The 6,151-nt window shown below is 45.0% G+C and overlaps 1 non-coding gene across 1 annotated transcript; it reads right to left on the bottom strand.

The window, feature by feature from the left end:
* Window positions 1–3,918: 3,918 nt before the first annotated feature.
* trnas-gcu (transfer RNA serine (anticodon GCU)) lies at window positions 3,919–4,000 on the bottom strand. The gene has a single exon. It is a non-coding gene; the product is annotated as a tRNA-Ser (tRNA).
* Between the last annotated feature and the right edge of the window lie 2,151 nt (window positions 4,001–6,151).

The raw sequence follows: 6,151 nt of genomic DNA, 5'->3' as shown, positions 1-6,151 counted from the left end.
AAAACATTTCCTCCTGCTTTGAAATATGAATAAACTCATGCAGTGTGTGTGTGTGTGCGCGCGCTCATCAAAGGTGTGTTTGACTCTGTTTCTAATGTGGTCGTGCGTGTGTAAACAGGCAGGAAGTGCTTCACCTCGGTGTCTCTGACCCTGATTGATGGTAAATAACAGAAGAAAACATTTCAAATGTGCTGCTAATGTCCCCACAAACACGCCGCGGCGTGCGCGGGTCTGCTTCCTCCTGTGAGTGAAGCGTGAGCTCACTGTGCAGTTATCTGAAACCTTTAATGACACTTCAGCTCGTTTAATGTGATGTTTCTGATGTTTCATTGAAACTAATCTGACATCTCATTAGGCACTTTAGCGTTTCCGGGCCCGTGTATGCTTCCAGCTTTCCCAGCTGTGATCGTCATCACAGCTGCATCAGCCAATAAACATTTATTCCCTGTGAATGAACGACGGTAACTCCACACCGAGATCCGTCTGACTCCAGCAGGCTGTGGGCAGAGAGGTGTGTCCCAACCAGCAGCTCTGTTTTCCCCATATCCACACTCACATGAGGCCTGAGGCTGGAAGCTGAGCAGATCTCATGTGACAGCTCAGGTCAGCTGATCCAGTTATCTTCCTTTTACAATCATCAGTTTCTACACATCTCACACCTCCAGTAAAATATGAACTCCGTATTTATTTTAGTGTGAAGTTTAGATGTTCTCCTCGTGTCTGGGTGGGCTCTCCAGCTTTCCAAACAGGTGTGTGTACAGCAGGACATTCCTTTTTTTAATGTTCAGAACAAAATTATTGAGTTTGAATGAGCAGGGTCACAGCAAGGGAAACATAAAAATATACAATATACAGGGAGTGCAGAATTATTAGGCAAATGAGTATTTTGTCCACATCATCCTCTTCATGCATGTTGTCTTACTCCAAGCTGTATAGGCTCGAAAGCCTACTACCAATTAAGCATATTAGGTGATGTGCATCTCTGTAATGAGAAGGGGTGTGGTCTAATGACATCAACACCCTATATCAGGTGTGCATAATTATTAGGCAACTTCCTTTCCTTTGGCAAAATGGGTCAAAAGAAGGACTTGACAGGCTCAGAAAAGTCAAAAATAGTGAGATATCTTGCAGAGGGATGCAGCAGTCTTAAAATTGCAAAGCTTCTGAAGCGTGATCATCGAACAATCAAGCGTTTCATTCAAAATAGTCAACAGGGTCGCAAGAAGCGTGTGGAAAAACCAAGGCGCAAAATGACTGCCCATGAACTGAGAAAAGTCAAGCGTGCAGCTGCCAAGATGCCACTTGCCACCAGTTTGGCCATATTTCAGAGCTGCAACATCACTGGAGTGCCCAAAAGCACAAGGTGTGCAATACTCAGAGACATGGCCAAGGTAAGAAAGGCTGAAAGACGACCACCACTGAACAAGACACACAAGCTGAAACGTCAAGACTGGGCCAAGAAATATCTCAAGACTGATTTTTCTAAGGTTTTATGGACTGATGAAATGAGAGTGAGTCTTGATGGGCCAGATGGATGGGCCCGTGGCTGGATTGGTAAAGGGCAGAGAGCTCCAGTCCCACTCAGACGCCAGCAAGGTGGAGGTGGAGTACTGGTTTGGGCTGGTATCGTCAAAGATGAGCTTGTGGGGCCTTTTCGGGTTGAGGATGGAGTCAAGCTCAACTCCCAGTCCTACTGCCAGTTTCTGGAAGACACCTTCTTCAAGCAGTGGTACAGGAAGAAGTCTGCATCCTTCAAGAAAAACATGATTTTCATGCAGGACAATGCTCCATCACACGCGTCCAAGTACTCCACAGCGTGGCTGGCAAGAAAGGGTATAAAAGAAGAAGTTATTTAAAAGTTTTTAATTAAATTGCTAACAGATAAGCTACTCAAAAACACCACTGTGTGTTGGAACAGGAACACCAAGTGATTGTTAATGCATTTTTATGACTGTCAGTATCAGTAAGACTCTTATATCATGTGCATGAGTCCTTCTATGAGCCCTTACTCAGGTCCTCAGAACAGACTGATAACCAGCTGGCAGACTGTGTGTTTCAAATACCCGAGCACTGCCAGCATGTAGAGCTGGGGTGGGCAACTCCAGGCATCGAGGGCTGGTGTCCTGCAGGTTTTAGATTTCACCCTGGGTCAACACACCTGAATCAAATGATTAGTTCATTACCAGGCCTCTGGAGAACTGGAGGTGATTTAGCCATTTAAATCAGCTGTGTTGGATCAAGGACACATCTAAAACCTGCAGGACACCGGCCCTCGAGGCCTGGAGTTGGACATCCCTGATCCAGAGTGTTTGTTAAACTCACGTTCACATCGTGACTTCATCTGAAAGAAGGTTCAGGCCTCTTTCTGATAACACTGGATTTGTAGAAACTAAAAAACAGAGAAAATAATCTTCATACAACAGAAAAACTTGTTTAATAATCTCTTGATGTGGCATAGATCAGTCTAACAGTCACAGGGGCATTTTTCTGTCATGGCAGGAATTGTCCTCTCTTTGTATTTCTTGCCACATGTGCTACATTCAGGCTTGTGAAAAACTCAGTGCATCCTTACTGCTTCCTCATGAATTAAGAGGATAAGTATCAGCCCAGTGCTGCTAATTACAGGCGGTCATGTCTTCAGTCGAGCTTTCCAGGACTGGAAATCCCAACAAATTCACCCCAATTACCTGTGGGCATGGTGTTTAGTTTTGCTTCTATCTCGTTACTCCGACAGAGGTGATGTCTGGAACAGTCAGCAAGTTTGAGTTACAGCCACAAACTTCACCTCTCATTTAGGCTTTTTGAGGAAACAAAAGCAAATTCAAGAGTAAAGGAGGACTTGCTGCAGCTCACTGTGATTTTCTTAATGAAACGCTGCCCTCTGGTGGCTGCAAGACTTCTGCTCAGGCCGTTTCAGACTGGTACGAAAATAAAACCGACCAACCAGGGACGGTTTCAGAGTCACACTTTTAGGGGGGCTCAGGCCCCAATCACAATGCCATGGATGCAGTGCCCTGCAGTTACCATCACTGAATAGACAGATTTATACATAATACAACAGTTTCAGGCTGGATCCTGTAGCTATTAAATATGAAGCAGTGGCTCAATAGTGTTGATCATAACTTTCCAAATTTAAAGAACAATTTACAGCAGGTTGCAGGTTTCCAACCTTATAAACAAGACATTTGTACAATGAGTGAAACTAGAACCACTGAAGGAACAATGGGCTGTGAGGTCAGTTTATGATCACTGATCAATAACCATGAGTACCATTCACAGAGAGTTGGGGAATAGCTGCAATCACAGCATTGTAAGATGGTGACAGATGTACCCTTAGGCCCCCTCCTCCATTAGAGATGGTCTTTCCCTTTTCACATAAATGGCCTCTGATTTTATTTTTAAATCTAATGCAGTGTTACGACCCGGCTCAAAGCCGCAACATAAAAGAATATGAATACCAGTTTGTGGGTGAGAAGAGGTTGGCTAAAAATGGCTGGTGCCACTAAGGCAAACACAACAAAAGAGATGGACAAAATGGTAAACTGAGAACTAAACTATACTGGGAAGACTAAACTACTGACCCTGAACAGAAACACAAACCTGAACACGAATAACAGCGAGCAGAAAACAGATGACGGTTGGGCAGCAGGGAAACACACGGATGAGACACGGTGGATACACAGACGGACCAGCCAAAACACAAAGACAGAGGACGCGACTTAAATACACACAGGTGGGGAACACAGCTGGGAATAATCAACAAGACGAGACAGAGGTAAAACTGAACACACTCACATGAGACGCAGACCTTCACAATAAAACAGGAAACGAGAACAAATCCTTAAACATAACATAAAACAAAACACTGACAACATTAAATCATAACAGCAGATGCCGAAGTTCAAAGCTCCACCAAGTAGACAAGGATGGGATTCGAACCCACGCGTGCAGAGAACAATGGATTAGCAGTCCATCACCTTAACCACTTGGCCACCTCGTCCCTGCACAAATGTGTCTCTGTTCAGTTCAGTTTTATTTGTCATATGCAAGTTAGCACAGGGTCAACATTGCAATGAAATGTATTTGACGAGCAGCTGACAGTCGCTCAGCAGGATAGTAAGTAAAAAATGATAAGAGCAAAATGTTTATCGAATATAGTAAAAAGAAAAAGTTATGTTATGTGACCGAATGTGGAAGTTAGGAATGTGACCACTGACGTGTATTTTGGGGGGCAGATGGGACACATGAGATAAGGTGGCAGGAGTGAGCAGCAGTACAAACTGAACAGTACAACATTTTGAGTGGCAGTTAGTACAGTATTGCACAGAGTAAGGTTTTTATTTCTTTAAATACTAATAAGAATGAAGTGACCAGTGCAGAGTGTAGTATGTACCTGTGAAACTGTAGGACAGCTTTCGAGTGCAACCTGTGCTGTGTGTGTTTAAGTGTTGTGGTTGAGGTGTCGTATGGCTTGGTGGTAGAAACTGTTTTTAAGTCTTGTAGTGCGAGCAGACAGACTCCTGTAACGTCTGCCAGATGGTAGCAAGGAGAAGAGCTGATGTGCTGGGTGGCTGTGGTCCTTGATGATGCTGTGTGCTTTGCAGAGGCATCGTTGAAGATAAATGTCCTGAATGGCAGGAAGCCTCATGCCAGTGATGTGCTCTGCTGCCTTCACCACCCTCTGGAGTGGTTTACGGCTGCTGGCAGAGCAGCTTCGTACCAAACTGTGATGCAGCTCGTCAGCAAGCTCTCAATCGCACACCTGTAGAAATTGGAATCAGCTCTTTATTTTAGGGGGGCACTGCCTCACTGCTGCCTGTTTGTTTACCCCAATAAATAAATATCTGAAACATGAACATGATGAGGTGGAGTGTGTGGAGAAAACTCTGCTGAAGAGACGAGCGGAGCTGCGAGAGGCCGACAGGAAGCTGCTGGAGGCTCAGAGCTGCATACACACCAGCAGAATCCAGGTACACACACACACACACACGCACACACACACTCACCTGATGATGGGTTATACTCTGGCGAGCCCACAGTATTACAGAGAAAGCTCAACAATCACACGAGTCCCTGTGAGCAGCACTTGGTGACTGTGGGGAGGACGAACTCCTTTTGACAGGAGGAAACGTCCAGCAGATCCAGGCTCAGCGTCTCGTCACTCTGACACTCAATGTTTTTACATCAGTTTTATAGACAAAACTGCTTTTAATAATTTTATGGTCAGTTACTGAAACAGAAGACCAACAGCGCACGACATGTTTAGAGGCAGCAGCCGACCAAGATAGTGTGTGTCTGTGAACACCTGTGTGCGTGAGCACGCTTGTATTCCTTTTGTTTTGTTTTTTTAAACCTGTCCCGTTTGGTTCTTTTGCCATCAGAATTATTGTCTAAAGGTGAAGAAAGATGCCCAACGGATTTACTTTACCAAATGGACCATCCCAGCCTTGCTGTAATGGTCCATTTGATTCACCTTTTATTGTTTATTTTATTTTCACTTGCTGAATACGGGACAGACTTGACTGGGGGAAGGAAAGGGGAGAAAGAAAGAAGGAAAGAAAAACAGCGGGGAAGAGGGACGGGGAAAAAGGGCAAAAAACCAAAAACCAACAGAATAAGCAGACAAAAAATACATATATCGATCACCTGGATCACCTGTTGAGAAAGAAAGAAGAAAGCAAGCAGAAGAAAACGAGAGTAATAAACAAGATCACAATGATATATGGGAATATAACAGTAAATACTAAATATTAAACATTATTGTGCAGCACGTGAGATCGACAGCGCACAGTGTGCTTTGAGGTAGGAGCCAAAAAGGGTGTAGTTTGTGTGTGATCACCCGTGTGTACACCTGTGAGCATGGACGCGCTTGTTTTTTTTTAAAAGGTTCCTTCATGTAATGATCTGCTAGAGGGTGTGGGGGGCCACTGCCCCGTCCTCCAGGGCATGAAGCAGGTATGGAGGAGATCAAGACTCCAGACATCCAGAGGCCCCCAGAACACAAGAGACCAAGGAAGACCAACAGAGGGGCAGCCGCGCCACTATCCCAGAAAGAGCTGAGGAGAGTCCCAGATGAGGGGTCACTCAGCAGCCGCAGAGCAGAAGCCAGGGGGGGTTGCAGTGACGTGCCCGTGAGCTCCGCCGGCAGCCA

The sequence above is a fragment of the Oreochromis niloticus genome, linkage group LG12 (assembly GCF_001858045.2).
Source record: "Oreochromis niloticus isolate F11D_XX linkage group LG12, O_niloticus_UMD_NMBU, whole genome shotgun sequence".
Taxonomy (NCBI): Eukaryota; Metazoa; Chordata; class Actinopteri; order Cichliformes; family Cichlidae; genus Oreochromis; species Oreochromis niloticus.
The sequence above is the reverse complement of the archived record's forward strand: the minus strand, read 5'-3'. Positions and strand labels throughout refer to the sequence as shown.